The sequence below is a fragment of the Podarcis erhardii genome (assembly GCF_964252035.2).
Source record: "Podarcis erhardii genome assembly, chromosome: 1".
NCBI classification, from domain to species: domain Eukaryota; kingdom Metazoa; phylum Chordata; class Lepidosauria; order Squamata; family Lacertidae; genus Podarcis; species Podarcis erhardii.
In genome coordinates this window covers 27,541,880-27,559,009 of record NC_138497.1, presented here as the reverse complement: position 1 = coordinate 27,559,009, position 17,130 = coordinate 27,541,880, and positions in this window count along the sequence as shown.

Sequence of the window (17,130 nt, the reverse complement as noted above, 5' to 3'; positions counted from 1 at the left end):
CACTAGATGTACTTAGCTTCAGCAAGGGGGCGGGCCTCATGCACCTTCACACAAACCCCTAGGGCCATGGGGTGAATGTTGTGAAATGAGACTTTTGTAGACATGGAGGAATTCAATGTCACGCTGTACTGATCGTTCTGTCAGCACAAGCAACAACCCCTCCTCCGCCTCCCTCCTTGTACTGTTTCAGGGGTTGTTCCCATCCCACCCACCTGGGCTCAAACAGGTCCTTCATTACTTGGATGATTAAAAAATAAAATAAAACATGGAGCTGCTGGATCACGAGATTGTCAGTTCCTGATGCAGCATTTTTTTTCAGCTGACCAAGGAGCTTCCAGTTCCCCTGGCAGAGAACAAGACTAAAGGGGCCAGCACATCTTCAATATTTTTGGGTATTGAGATTGACTCCATCAATCAGTGCTGTTGGTTGCCTGAAGCTAAACTCTTGTCCTTAGCAGAGAAAATGGGAGAGTTAGTTCATAAAAAAGGTTATTCTGGTGTTGCTTCAGGAACTACCTGTGCATAATTGAAGTGTTTATATGACGCCATGATGGGGTTTTCCCATCCTCACCATCAGGTCCATGTGACCTGTGAGTTATGTGAGGATTTGGAGTTCAGTTCTTCAAGATTTTAACAGTGTGTTATTTGGGAGGGCTGACTGCCTTCTTGAGGCTGAGCTTCAAAATTGCTTAGATGCACCAGGATCACCTTTACCTCTGGCAGTGAAATGGGTCACACTGCCCCTGCTTCCAGGGGCCTTGTAACAGAGGTGGGTGTGGCCAAAATGGATTTGGCCAGACAAGCACACAACACTTTCCATACCGGCAAGCAAGAGGTCACAGTTCAAGGACACATTCCAGCCATGTAAAATCACTAGAGGGCTATGAGCGTGCAGGGACAAAGAGAGGTGTGGCCTGGACAGTAACCTGAGAGTTAGGCAGAAGCTTGGGGAGCTGCACTCAGCTCCCTGGTCTGAGGTTCCTCACCCTTGTGCTAAACTAGTAGAGAGAAAATCCAAAAGACACCAAAAATGTTCTCACCAATCCAGTGGACATAGGAGCAGAAGTTGCCTTCACCTCCCTTCCCTCTCTTCCTGGTTCTCTCCAGCATGGGAGTTTGAATTCTAGCTAACTCAGCTCTCAATTTTTCTATATTTAATCCAGCTTTTCAAGACTTCTGTAATTTATTCTTATTCTGAACATGCCTCCCCTTTCACATATATAATTTCATTAATATACTTTTCACGGTGTTATTCCTGAATAAAGGTAATTTAGTAGGGAAATTGAAGGCATCAGTATATGTACAAAACATTAAGTATTATTTTATTGTGCTTGCTTATGCAAGCAATCTGATCCAAAGGCATAATTATCATTGCTATCATTCTTACAAAGAGTTTTCATGTAGTATTGTGTGTGGTGAACCAGCCCAGCTTTAGCACATCGTTTTACTGAACCGGCATTGAGCTGACATTTCAGCATTTACTTTAATATTCCTGTGATTGATCTTAGTAGACTAAAATGTGAGTTGAAATGTTATCCCATAAGCCAGCATTTGGATTTCTTACATTATTCCTTTGAGCTGAATTTTACAACATTAGGCAACCTAATCAGAAGCCACAATGACCTTCATTGGTTTCATGGTTGCAAAATAACCAGATTTATATCCATGGGATGCCCTGTTTTTCTTTAGAAATTGCTTTTAATGATTTCTGGGAGGGAAGAAAATATCTCGTATTTCATTTGAAATGAAATATTTTTGATGGCAAAGACAAGAACTGAAATGTACTTCAATGATGTTAGACAGAAAAATGGTTTTTACTGTAAATACGCCTGCTAACGTTGCAGCTTTGCTCTTCCTGCAAAGTTATATAATAAATATTGGAGTTGGAACAGGGAATGCAATAAGGAAGAAGATCTCATTCAACAGAGCAATCTCTTGATGATCATATGAAGTGACAGAGTGGAGACTGAGCCAAAATAAAGGCACAAATGCTCAGTGATAGAACATCTGCTTTGCAGAAAGCAGATCTAGCTCAACTCCTTGGCATCTCCTGCTAGGACTGGGAGAGACCCCTGGCCAAAATCCTGGAGAGTGCTGCCAGTCAGCACAGGCAATACTGACCTAGATCAACCAAAAGTCTGACACAATATACAGTAGCTTTTGGTGTTCCTAAAATGAATTTATTTTCTACAAAATTCTGCTTTCTAAGTGTTGGTGTTGAATATTCTCTGCATGTTCACCACACTTGAGACCACATGTTTGGTAAATTAAAAATGGTTTACTTACAAACTCTTCAAAGGTCAGGTTCATGTGCTTTCCCACACAGCAGCAAGAAAAAACAGGCAGTAGGTTCCAAATGGTAAGTGTTTCAAAATGATTTGTATAGAAACACAAATAGGGCTTGCTTGAGCCATGCAGTCTAAGCTTATTAGTAGGGTTCGAATGGCAAAAGTGAGAGAACAAAGTGTTTGGAAACTCTTCCTCCCAATGTGAGGGAGTGTGACCTAGCTAAAACTGGCAGGACAGCTTACTCTATGGTCTTAACAGCTCCATGCATTAATTAGAGCTAAACATGTTGGTTATATGAGGCTGATTTTCCCCACACACTTTACGGAAGAAGACCAAACTGTGTTTCAGTTGCTCTTCTCCCTGAAACCCCTTTGTCAAAAGAATCCCAGGTCCTGCAGAAGACAGTTTGAAAACCACTAATATATACAGTATTACATTTGACAGTAGTCAGTGCTTTAACATTTCACATTACACATAAAATCCAAACCAGAAAAGACCAAGGAGATCAGGAGAGTAATGAGTTTGGATACCAGTGAAAGAAAGAAGCATTATTCAAAGGATATTGTTTGCTCTCTGTTCTCTAACTCCTTGTCTGATACAATCTGAAATTCTTTAACTGATGGGGTAATTTCAAGAGCGTTGTGCAGTGAAGGTGAATGAAAAGAGGTCTTGCTTGATTGAAAATGAAAGTTGCACAGGAGCAACAAGCCCTTTGCACAAGTTGCACAAGCCCTTTGCCGAACTTCCTGAGTACTTAATTTTCTCTATTTTGCAGATTTTTTTTGAACCACCATTCATCTATATGGGCCCATGGCGGCTTACAACAACAATATACAATAAAAGCAAAACATTATCTGTTGTTAGACAGTAAAAGCTAGGAAAGAACGACAGTTAAACTTCCCAAAGCAGACTACATACAAATGAATCTCTTAAAATGCCTGGGCAAAGAAGAGAAGTCTTACCTAGGCACTGTTAAGATTGTAGCATCAACACCATTCCAGTCTAGAAGGAGACCCCCACAATGTCTTTGACTCATCCTTCTTTCTTCATGTGAAAGAACAGGTATAATGGAATCATTGGTAGAATCATTGGTAGTGTTCCTCTTCAACTGCACTGTTTTGGTTTTTATATTTGTCAATAGCCAAAGGCCTTAACAATGGACGACAGAGAATAAAAGAGAAACCAGTAGGAGAACACTTCAATCTCCCAGGACATTCTATACAAGATCTCAAAGTAGCTGTTTTACTACAAAGGAATTTCAGAAATAGACTGGAAAGAGAAGCTGCTGAATTACAACTTATCACCAAACTTAAAACCATGGAGAAACCTGGTCTGAACAAAGACCTTGGATTCTTATCTCATTATACATGACAAAGCCATTTTTCACCTTTTCACCCCTTGCATTTCCTGTAAGACCTATTGCAGTCGTTAAGAGTCGTCAACAGGCTCATCACAGCTATCTGCCAATCACCCATTCCCACCACCCTTCTGAGTAATACCCCTCCCCACCTTCTCACTATATAGAAGGGTCTGGAAACTTCTGTTTCAGTGTATCTGAAGAAGTGTGCATGCACACGAAAGCTCATACCAAGAACTGACTTAGTTGGTCTTTAAGGTGCTACTGGAAGGAATTTGTTTTGTTTTGACTATGGCAGACCAACACGGCTACCTATCTGTAAGAGAATAAAAGGAAAGCTTTCCTCTAAAATCAAACAACGTAGCCTGTAGCAGTTTACAACATAAAAAATAAATTTACAACATTAAAATTTAAAATTGGAAGACTGCACTGTTCACAAGCTTTAGTTCACAGAATGCATGGGAAGCACTGTTTTCCAAGTACTCCTGTTGCTTGTCAGCTCCCAGATGCAATGGTGATCTCATGTGACTAGCATACCCATGGGCTGTGAACCACCATATTTAGGTTTTGCAAATGTTGCTCCCACAACCACTATGAATCCAATAGCTATGTGGGTAGGTCATAAATTTATGCATTTTTGGCTCCCTTAATCTCCTGCATTATGTTGGGTTTGCATTTGATTGAAACCCCGGAATTGTGTTCACTGGAGGAAGCCCTGCAAGCTATTTAAGAGGGAAAAAATGGCAGCAACATTTTGAGGGAGAGTTTCACCTTTTAGAATTTAATCATAATAGTAATATCATTTTGCATTTCTATGCAGTCTTTCATCACAATGCACTTGATTTTTGAAGGCGGTGGCATTTTTAAACTTGAGCATTAGCATCACAATATCCTGTGTGGCAGGTAAGAGTTATCTCCTATTTCACAAATGGGAAAATTAAGGCTAAGTGACGAGCTTTCATAACTCTCAGCCCCTGAACCTGCCAGCGTTTGACACCAACAGTCAAAATGGAAGACAAACGAATAAAAAAGGGCAACACCTCTATACCATTGTGCATCAAGCTGTAATTGACAGATTAGAATGTTATATTTTTTTCATACTGAAAACCTGTTTTCAGGGATTAATTCCTTTTGCTCTTAAACTAAATAAGTAAATGATTTACCGTCCTTTTGTACTGCCATTTAACAGGCCAGCAGATTCAGCAAAACTGAAGAATGGTTTATAAGAGCCAAGGTGCTGGAAAGGTGTGTTTGCTGTTAGTGAAACTCTGGGCTATTTTTTTACTTTGCTGGTCACCTGAAATGGACAGAGCTATGGCCTGTGCCTTGCTAGTCATTGTTTTGGCAGTGTTCTTACCATCTAGATGGGTAATTAATGGTTTCTATCACAGGCAATATATGTCTTTTTCAAAGGGATTCCATAGAAAAAAACTTCTGAATTATGGTTGTACTGCCAAAGCATCTTGCTACTGTTCATGGAGGTTGCTATATTTATGAACTGCACAAGTTAATTATTAAAATGTTCTTTTCAAACCCATGCTTATAAGCTGTGGTAAACCACTTGGAGATCTTTTGGGGTTAATAAACGATGAACAAGTGTTGTTGATGATATGATCTTGGCAAGTGTAGTAGATCATCTTCTTCCAGTTGTGTCATCCATTTGTGATGGAAGGTTTTTTGATCCATCAGTTTTCAGCCAGCAGAGTGGAGGAAGGCAAATATTGCTTATTTCCCCCCCTCCCTCTTATAGTTGCTTTCCAACTCCCATTACAAAGGATCCCCAAATCCTCTGGAATAGATTTTGAGGGTGTGCAGGACGGAGGGAGAATGAACAAAAAATGCCTCCCTCCCCATTCCACCGATGGAAGGTTCCACTGGATCAAAGGGCCTTTTGCCAGCATAAAAACTACTGGATTTATCAACATCAACTTAGCCTTCATTTATTCTGTCTAATTAAGTACTGCTCATCCCATATCTTTGACATTTGGGGTGTGGCTTACAGACAAGTTTGATGCCTCTCCCTCTCTCTTTTATTTTATAAAAAACAAACTGAACAGAGCACTATTCCTGATCAAATGGCACAAACATATGAAGTTCATACAGGAAGAATCTGGGATATCAGTGGCAGCCTTGGCAGAGAATATAAGTGTTCATGCAGTGCCCCAACTATGTCAATGGTTTGAAAGTTGTTGGCTTAATTTAATTGCCACTCAGGAAGTCTAAAAGCAAACTGGGTGCACCTGAGATATTTTCACTTCAAACCTTTTTATAGCACATGATATATTTTGGACTTTTAGCAAATAAACCATCAGAATAGAAAGTTCACAAACAGCATTAGGAAGACACAATCTATTAAAACATGTCTATAAAGAACAGTTTATTAGTTACAAGGGATTCGGTATGAAGGAGTAGTGATGGTCAGCTTCTGTATTCCACTTGCAGAAATGTGACACTAAAGTGTGGGAATATTTCTCACAAATTTAGGATAGGAGGATTTGAATGGCTTTGTGAGAAAACTTTTATTTTTGTCTACATTAAAATGTGGTATGACTCCTGAGCTGAATTTAGACAACCAGCCATCAGCTGGCCACCCCTGAGTTCAGAGACATATATCAGAATATGCAACAGGTATATCTAGGCCAGCAAATCTTTCCCCGGGCTTGCTACACCTCAGTGCTGGTCATTTTCATAGAACCAATCTATACTGGTGGGTTATAACGTTTAAAAAGCGTTATAAAAAATGTGATTCCAAAGGGTCTGTAGAGCAGCGATCTATCAGCATTGAGTGTTATATAATTTTTTTACAGTGTTTTTACAGATCAGTGTAGATCCAGCCATAGACTCATAGAATCGTAGAGCTGGAAAGGACCACAAGGGACATCTAGTCCAACCCGCGCAGGAATCTTTTGGCCAGTGTGGATCTCATACCCATGACCCTGAAATTGAGAGTCTCATGCTCTACTGACCGAGCTATCCTGAGTTCTTTTCATGACCTCGTTTTTGTAGAGGGAAATATTTTCTGCAGAAAGTTCTTGGAGAGGCTAATATGGCTCACAAGCATTGCAATGGTAGTTCCTGTTCTAGAGGAATTGTTATAATAAATGTGCTTCCTTATGGAGATGTGGACAATTGTTTGAAATACAAAGAAACAAACCCCCCACTGCCATTGCACCTCCCATTATTTGTTATTTATTGGGCTGCTAGAATGCTCCCAAACAGATGTGTTGGTGATCAATATTTATAGGCAATGGGACAAGCTTCTCAAGGTTTTATTTGCTTGGGGGGGGGTCTTCCAAGCAACTTAAAGCAAACAGTGGATCCTGCCCCTTTCATTTCTTCCTTAGCCATTTGGCCCACAAATAAGAATGACTACTGTGAGTTTGTGGGTAGGTCCATACCATCAAGTTAAAGCACATGACTTCCTCCAAAGAATCATAGAAACTGTAGGACCCTTAACAAACTACAATTCCCATGATTTTTTGGGGGAAAGTCATGTGCCTTAAATGTGTGTTGGTCATACAGTGGTACCTCGGGTTACAAACTTAATTCGTTCAGGAGGTCCGTTCTTTTTTTAAAAAAATAAATACATTTTTTATTAATTTTCCAATACAATTGTACATTTTTATCCAAATTATAACAAAACATCTCTTTTGGACTTCCTTCAGCTTCTCTGGCAATCATCCATATTTCCCTCTTAATTATGCATTCCCTTTATGCATATTGCCATTTGTCTTCCCTCTCCCTTCTGTTTCTTTTTTGACAATATCTCTCAGTTTTTACAGCGCCTCTCGAAACCCCACTAGCATTGTTTGTGTATCACATACGTTTTTCAGATACTCTACAAACTTTCCCCAGTCTTCGATGAACTTTTGGTCTCGGGCATATCTGATTTTCCCAGTTAGTTTGTCCAATTCCGCATAATCTGTCATTTTCAATCTCCATTCTTCTATTGTCGGTATTTCCTCTTGTTTCCATTTTTGAGCCAATACAGTCCTTGCTGCTGTAACTGTATACAGAAAGATTTTACAGTCTTTTCTTCTTATTTCTTTTCCTGTAATTCCTAAAAGAAAGGCTTCTGGTTTCTTCACAAAAGTAAATTTTAACATCTTTTTCAATTCATTATAAATCGCTTCCCAGAAACCTTTCACTTTCTTACATTCCTACCACATATGATAAAATGTTCCTTCTTTTTCTTTACATTTCCAACACTTATTACATGTCATACATTTTTGCTAATTTTACCGGCGTGATGTACCATCTGTAAAACATTTTCATAACATTTTCTTTCAACGCAGTACATGCAGTAAATTTCAAATTTTCTTTCCACAATTTTTCCCAGTCATCAAATTGCATATTATACCCAAAGTCTTTGGACCATTGTATCATTACCGATTTAACCTCTTCATCTTTCATATTCCATTCCAACAGTATTTTATACATTTTTGACAGAATTTTACATTCATTGTTTATTATATCTACTTGGAACTTTGACTCTTTTTCTCCATATCCACATTCTTTTATATCTTTTTTAAACATTTCATTAACCTGGAAATAATGCAACCAATCATATATATGTTCTTTAATTTGTTCATATGGTTTTAGCTTCCATTTTCCCTCCTCTTTAATCACCATTTCACCAACCGGAGGTCCGTTCTTAACCCAAAACCTTTCTTAACCTGAGGTGCACTTTTGCTGATGGGGCCTCCCGCTGCTGCTGCACTGCCACCATGCAATTTCTGTTCTCATCCTGGGGCAAAGTTCTCAACCCGAGGTACTACTTCCGGGTTAGCGGAGTTTGTAACCCGAAGTGTTTGTAACCCGAAGTATCACTGTAACTTAAATATATGGTGTGGGTCTGCTCTAACAGTGGCTCTTCACTTTTTTCTTGGAAAAACTTTGACTAGTTAGAATCCTGGCTTAAGGTGAAATCCTGTTCCAGAGAAATGAAAACATTTGCAGCATGGCACTTGTTGGCAAACAGCCATGGAATTAAATGGACAGCGTGTATTCAGCAGAGCTTAGTTTTCACCCATAATTTTCTTCACAGCCTCCCCATTCTTCTGTGGTTTTTGTGTTCATGAAGCATTTTCTTTAATTTATGTAATGCCAAAATCAATGGGCAGTTTCTGTGCAATTTTACACATGCACAAATAAAACCCCCAAGCATTTTTTTTTGTTTGGACTTGCTTAATTAATATGAACTGCAGGTTAGTTGCTTTAATTAATTTGTTAAGAAAAGATCATGAAATATTAAGGGAATGAAATTGTAGAACGGTCCAGGGAAAACAAAGCAGGTACTAGCTCTCATAGCATGAAGGACAGATTCCAAAGTCTCTGTGATTAATAGATATAATTACTTTACAAAGTCTAGGAAGCAAGACTATCTGATTTATTTATTTATTAACTCAACACCACTGGTGGTCAGAATCAATGAGACACTGATTGCTCTTGGCTGCAACTTGGAGTTACAGAGATGTACGGTAGGAAAGGAGATACTGATAGCTATTTTTTCTGCATCAACCGTGGATAATGGATTTAAACTTCAATCTCAGGCAGCTAAAGAATTCCAAATAAAAGATGGAAGGTAAAGGAACCAAAAAAACATTACAAGGGAGGACAAAAGCAATGGGACACACAGATATGTATTTATTCATTCACTCCTTTATATTCTTAATAAATTAAAAAAATTAGTATCATTATTATTAACAAATTAGATAAAGAGAGAAAAATAAGGGGAAAGAGAGAAGAAATAGGGCGAGACAAAGAAAATAAAAGAACTGACATTAAAGTACATTAACTATCAATACATCCGTCTATGAACTCAGCTATACAGGTGCAAATAAAATGTTTTAAGTATGTTTTAAGTGCAATATAAGGGACGCAGGTGGCGCTGTGGGTAAAACTGCAGTGCCTAGGACTTGCCGATCGTATGGTCGGTGGTTCGAATCCCCGCAGCGGGGTGAGCTCCCGTCATTCGGTCCCAGCTCCTGCCCACCTAGCAGTTCGAAAGCACCCTTAAGTGCAAGTAGATAAATAGGTACCGCTTTGTAGCGGGAAGGTAAACGTCGTTTCCGTGTGCTGCGCTGGTGCTGGCTCGCCAGAGCAGCTTCGTCACGCTGGCCACGTGACCCGGAAGTGTCCTCGGACGGCGCCAGCTCCCGGCCTCTAGAGTGAGATGAGCGCACAACCCTAGAGTCGGACATGACTGGCCTTTGGGCAGGGGTACCTTTACCTTTAAGTGAAATATACAATGTGACACTAGAGCCTTATTGAAAATTCAATGTATTTGAAAAAAAATGTTTAAAAAACATTTTCAAAACATTTTTTAATATGTTTGTAGATTCCACCTTAGTTTAAACATATAAATCATGTTTGAGTGAGGCTATTATTGGACTGTTGTAATTGAAAACTAATAAAAAATTGTTATGAAAACAACAACATATAAATTGATACCAAATCAGTATCCAAATGAGGTTGATGTTTGTAAGAAATGTGTTCAGTAGCATTATTTAATAGACAGTGAGTATTCTTCCAGGGTCTAAGTATAAGCCTCACGACAACCATAAAAGCTTACAAAACCTGCCCTTTTTGTTGACCTGCTGTTAATTCCCATAATAGAATAATATAATTTGGGGGGGTATGAAAACATGGTATTATGTACACTATCCTTTGCAGAATGAAATAAACTTCCAACATTGTTTATATTGTCAAAAGGCTCTGCTCAATGGGAGACCAATTGACATCCATTTCTATTCATGAATATGTGAAATATGTGAATATGTGAAATTTCATAAAGGATTTGATACCTGGCATTCAACAGAACAAAGTGCAGCCATTAACTTCTTCAGCATTGACTTCATTGCAGCCCTTCAGTGTCAGTGAAAGAGCCCTTACTTAATGATATAGTTCAACATTCAGAACTCTGCAAGAAATCTGTTCCTTTCATCAATGAAGAGGAGAACTTGTATGATACTACATATAGTAGTCTCTCCCGCCAAAGAACTTTATAAGTACTCAAACAATGAATGTGGAAATAGACCACACGAGTCTTATCACATTATTCAGCAGTCCACTGAACGGTGGCATCAAACCTTACAAATGCATAAAATGAAGATTAGGTAAAGTTAAAGGGACCCCTGACCATTAGGTCCAGTCGTGGACGACTCTAGGGTTGCAGCACTCATCTCGCTTTATTGGCCGAGGGAGTCGGTGTACAGCTTCTGGGTCATGTGGCCAGCATGGCTAAGCTGCTTCTGGTGAACCAGAGCAGTGCACGAAAATGCCGTTTACCTTCTCACCAGAGTGGTACCTATTTATCTACTTGCACATTGAAGTGCTTTCAAACTGCTAGGTTGGCAGGAGCAGGGACTGAGGAACGGGAGCTCACCCCGTTTCGGGGATTCGAACTGCTGACCTTATGATCGGCAAGCTCTAGGCTCTGTGGTTTAACCCACAGCGCCACCCGCGTCCCACAAAATGAAGATTACACTTTATGATGTGTCTGCATCCTTACACAGCTGATAAACTTCTGCACCTTTCAAATGCACCGTCTTGTTGGGATTGATGGTTCACTTGGTAGAGCATGAGCATAGAATCAGAGAACTGTAGAGTTGGAAGGGACCACGAGAGTCATCTAGTCCAACCCCCCACAATGCAGGAAACTTTTGCTTCAATCTACAACCCTGAGATTAAGAGTCTCATGCTCTACAAACTGAGCTATCCAATTAGGTTCTTAAATCTCAGTGTTGTGGGTTCCAGCCCCATGTTGGGCAAAAGATTCATGTATTTCAGGAGGTTGGACTAGATGACCCTCGTAGCCCCTTCCAACTCTATGATTCTGTGAACAAGTAATAGCAAGATGGCAACTGATAAAACAGAGATGGTGAGAGAATTCACATAGCTGTTACCTGAAATGTAAAGCGTGTTCTCCTTCATGGAGAGCACGTGTTGCGGTTGGGCCTAGCAGGACACCCCCTCTTGGTTGCTGGGCGGGACCGTTTGGATGACCATGACTGTGATTGGGCTAGATTGGGTTGTTGGGGAGATTTTGATGTTACCATTTAGAGGGTTGGCCCGGAGGTTATATATTCTTGGCATGCAGCTCGGTGCAGTCTCTTTTGCTACGTGCATCGGATTGCCTGCCCACCCTCCCTAATTTTAGGGATGTTGTGTTTGACCTTACTATGCCTGTCATGGGGTCATCTGCTTTTGGGGCAGGGCCTTGTTAAGTTGTGGGTGAACATATCAGACAACACAGCGATTCTTCAAACAGCTCTTGCTTATTCACAGGCCAGAACAGAACTGAACTGAACTGAAGGGTTCAGCCAGCCTGCTTATATAGAGCTCCACTAGAACGTAACAGTAACCATTTTCTGTAACTATCCAATCACTGAATGTCACTTTCGATCCCTTATTTGCACATGTGGACCTGAACTACTGTATTTTTCCTTCTATAACACGCAGATTTTTTCTCTTAAAAAGGAAGGGGAAATGTCTGTGCGTGTTATTGAGCGAATGTGTGGTTCCTGGAGCCAAATGGTGCGAGGGGAGGCAAAAAAAAAAAAAGCAGGCAAAAATCAAATCGCGCGTCTCCTAGAAGGGAAACCTGAAAAGAGGAAGCGGCTGCTTTCCGGCATTCTGCCTCGGGGTCTTACTGCCCACCCTCCTCTGTTTCGTTGCTGTCTTTGCTCAAACGGAACAAAGAGCAGGGAAAGCCCCTCCCCTCCAGGCAAGCAGAGGGGAAAGCAGAGTGAAAACATGCAGGCGGGAGAGAGAGAGAGAGCGCGAGCTGGCTGGCTTGGGTGGGTAGGTGAGGGAAAACTTTTGCCTTCCTTTCCTCCCTCCCATTATACCCCTCTCCTGCATTCTTAGCCAGCTGCTTCTCTGCACACCCCTCTCCTGCTCCTTGTCCCTTCTGTGTTTTTCCTTCCCTCCTCACTTAAAATGTTAAAAAGCATGGATCCACATGGATCCTCAGGATCTTTGCATTGGGTCAGCCCAAATTCACCATCAGATCACATAGCATGTCCATGGCTACAGCCTGCCCCCCCCCCCAAATCACGCACCCACTGTTGCCTGGGGCTGCAATGGTGCAAAAACGTTAAAAAGCATGGATCTACATGGATCCTCAGGATCTTTGCATTGGATCAGCCCAAATTCACCATCAGATCACATAGCATGTCCATGGCTACAGCCTGCCCCCCAAAAACCACGCACCCACTGTTGCCTGGGGCTGCAATAGTGCAAAAACGTGGTTAAAAAGCATGGATCTACATGGATCCTCAGGATCTTTGCATTCAGTCACCCCAAATTCACCATCAGATCACATAGCATGTCCATGGTTACAGCCTGCCCCCCAAAAACCACGCACCCACTGTTGCCTGGGGCTGCAATAGTGCAAAAACGTGGTTACAAAACATGGATCCACATGGATCCTCAGGATCTTTGCATTGGGTCAGCCCAAATTCACCATCAGAGCACATAGCATGTCCATGGCTACAGCCTGCCCCCCCAAAATCACGCACCCACTGTTGCCTGGGGCTGCAATGGTGCAAAAACGTGGTTACAAAGCATGGATCCACAGGGATTCTCAGGATTTTTGCATTGGGTCACCCCAAATTCACCATCAGATCACATGTCTGTGGCCACAGCATGAAGCACAAAAATGATACATCCACTGTTTCATTCAGAATGTTTTTCCCCTTGTTTTCCTCCTCTAAAAACGATGTGCGTGTTATGGTCAGGTGCATGCTATAGAGCGAAAAATACGGTATCTACAGTATCCCCCTGCTGGCTCAGGGTGAGAACTTCAGTGCATAACAGGCCTGGTAGGAATTTTGTACATTTGGCAGATTGGCTGGTGCCATTTGGTTTTTGCCTACTGCGTAGCAAATCATCACAACTTGTAAGGTTGCGGTTAGGCATTGGTTAAAATTTGGTCGGTGGAGGGGTAAGGGTTGGCTGTGCCTGCCCCTCCAATGCTGCTGTTGCAAGGGAATTCCGTTAAAGGAATCCAGGGGTTTGCCATGCTGGCAAGGGGCTTGGGCCGCGCAAGCCCCTGGGAGCATGCGGGGAGGGGTGACGGTATGGTGCCCAGCCCCATTCTCTCCCCAATATTGTTTTCCCTTACTGGCTTTCGCTGGAATCCGGAAGTCAGTTCTGTCCCAGGGCAGGGACAGATAGTCATAACCAATGCCTAAGCAACCACTCACATTATGTATTTTAATAAAGTTGTGGCCAAAATTATGCCAAAAACCTTAAACAAAAATTCTGTGTGAATTGTTATTTATTTAGGGGGTGGCTTGGGGACCTCGACACACAAGAGGCTTTTGTAGCTTCGGGCATGAACTTTCTGTGAGAGAATGAAGCCGATGAGGTACAATGAAGTACTACTTAAGGTTAAGGAGAGCACTTAAACAGCAAGAAGTCCAGACTAATATCCCAGAAGTCAGAATCCATGATATAACCAGGATGGTGAAAACCCCTTTCACCTGCCTGAAATATAAGTCAATCTATCATCCAGAGACTTTGCACAATTCCATTAAGAGTGGCTAAGAACATAGACATTGTTGATGCATTCAGGAATCCTTCAAAGAATTTATATCTGCAGAGCATTAAGCCTTGTATGATAAATGTGTGCATTGTACATGGCAAGTACCACAAGGCTTTGAAGCAGAGTTGAACAGATCACTAGGAGAGGAGTTTCTGGACCCTGGAGAGCTGACAGCAAGAAAGTTGATCAGTTCAATAAGATTTTTGAAAATTTGTGATCAAGGAACTGAAAGGTCACTGTACAAGCCACATGGCTTTCAGTGGTGAGACACTCATTAAATTAGTGAGGGTGGGTATATCTAGCTATTAAAATCCCTAACTCAGTAAGAATGGGAGGTGTTTTTTTATATTAAACACACACACACACATTTTTTTAATTAAATATTTTCTTGGTTTACATTTTCTCTTTTTCCAGGGATGGGAAAGAAATTTAATTCCTTTCACACTGAAAGGCAAATTTATCTAATTCACACTTTCTGCAACAATATGCAAATTGAAACACAGTCATTCTTTGAGATTTGATGGTCTCCAAATTTTGCAGTGCAGTTTTCCAGCCAAGTAATGTGTGCAAAACTATATACTAGGATGAATTCTGCATATAAATATGGTATGTGTACTGTATTAGTGAAAATAACATACAAAATATGTTATATTTGGAAAATTGCTTTGCAAAAATATGTCTGTTAGGCATACTCTGGGAATCCTAGCTCTTGGACAGGAATAGGGGTCCTCTAAAAATTCCCAGCACCCTTTACAAACTACAGCTCCCAGAATCCTTTGGGGGAAGCTATGAATGTTTAAAGTGGTATCATAGTGATTTAAAAGGTATGATGCGAATGTGATTGCAGCGTTCCCAGGCAGCCTTGTAACCAGGCGCTGACCAGACCCAGACCTTCTTAGCTTCAGTAAGGCATCATGTTCCTGCACACATGTTCTGGGGCGATAGAGAAGTCATATTCCAGCCTGACTTTCTACAGGAAGATTTCTTGGACTGTGTGAAAAGAAGGATTTTGGAAGCCACAAACTCCAGAGCAGGCACCTCATCAACTGAGTTAATGTCTTCATGACAAGTTCTCTGCTGAAAGAATGGTAAAATCTGTGTGCTCATTGTGTGAGGCTCCATTGTTCTCTAATAAAAGAATTTTTTTTCTCCCTTTAAGTGTACACAGCTGTCATATGAAGCTTATTTTTTCCCCCTTGAAGACTGTTTAATGTGTTTTGTAGACCAATCACGTAATGGTGAGAAATTGCCCCTGAATTATTCACTTGACAGCTGGAGATGCAGCTGTTAAAGCGGCTCTTTAGAAAGGAAAAGAAATTAAACTGGGAGGGGTAAAAATAACAAACTAAGAGGGGAAAACAGAGGAATATCAAAAGACCTTGTATTGAGCTACAGAAGCATGCTGAGGAGAAATGTGTCAGGGAGGCTGCTCAGCTCAGACAAAGCGCTGCCAGCTTTTCTTTAATCCTTTTCTTGTGACTTCAGACATTTTGGGCTGGGGAAGTGCAAACCAATTTCTGAGGCATGGCATTAGACCCTTTGCCTGATGAGGTCCATCACCCTGTGAAACTCTGGGTGTTTGAAACGGTGGCAGTGTTTGCAAATCAGCTGGCAGCGGTCGGTACTTAACAAACACTTTGCTTCCCCACCTCCCCAAATATACATATAAATGAAAGAATAGGAAAACATCCAGCTGAGAGATGCTTTCTAAAGTGACTTTGCTCCTCTTGTTGTGACAAAATGCTACAGGGTGAAGACACAGCCATGATTTGTGTGTGTGTGTGTGTGTGTATACAGTAAATTGTTAGCAAAGTAGCGTGAGTGTGTTTGGTTAGAGGAGAGTTGTATAGAAGGAGGACAGAGAACACCCACAATTTTAATGGATTTAAGGTAGAACAACATCTAATCACTGGGCAATGCAGTTACCCATCATTAATAATAATAATAATAATAATAATAATAATAATAATAATCATCTTTTATTTATATCCCGCTATCCCCGGCCAAAGTCGGGCTCAGGGCAGCTAACATCAGATATATACCATTCGTATAAAATCAAACAATAATTCAATTACCTCCTAAAAACAGGTCAAAATCAAATTAAAGTCTAATTAGATGGCTTTCTGCAGGTTTGGGTTGGGAACAGTAAGTGTAAGCCACATTTTGGATATTTTATGAGAAGAATAATTTCAGAGGAGGTCCTGCTCCTCTGGCAAATTGCTCAGTATGGTTGTTCCATAAGTGTTGGAAGGGAGAAGCATCATGCATACTGGGTGAACTGGCATACATGATTCAAACAAGATGTGATCTGCCTGATGTCAGGTGAATACACTATTTAGATCTGGTCCCAGACCCCAAAGACATTGCAATAGGTCTGAATGTTTGAACTGGGCTAAAACCTTCTATTATGTTGTCATTGGTCTTCTACTCCTGTATGTTTCATGCTTGTGGAGTCTTGTAACTACTTACGGCTTAGCTCAGCCAGTACAGTGTGAGACTCTTAATCTCAGGGTCATGGATTCGAGTCCCACATTGGGCAAAAGATTCCTGCATTGCAGGGGGTTGGACTAGATGAACTCATGGTTCCTTCCAACTCTACAATTCTAGGTTCTAGTATTCTATTAACTAAAAGCAGGGCTTAAATGTCCAAAGCACTTACCCTGTACAGTGGTACCTCAGTTTACGAATTTCATCCGTTCCGGAAGTCAGTTCTTAAACCAAAGCTGTTCTTAAACCAAGGTGCACTTTCCCTAATGAGGCCTTTCGCTAATGAGGCCTCCCGCCGCCGGTGGCCTTCCACCATTTGGCTTCCATTCTTAGGCTGAGGTAAAGTTCGCAACCCGGGATGCTGCTTCCGGTTTTGCGGAGTTCGTAAACCGATTCCTTCGTAAACAGGACTGTTCATAAACTGAGGTACCACTGTAGTGTGTTA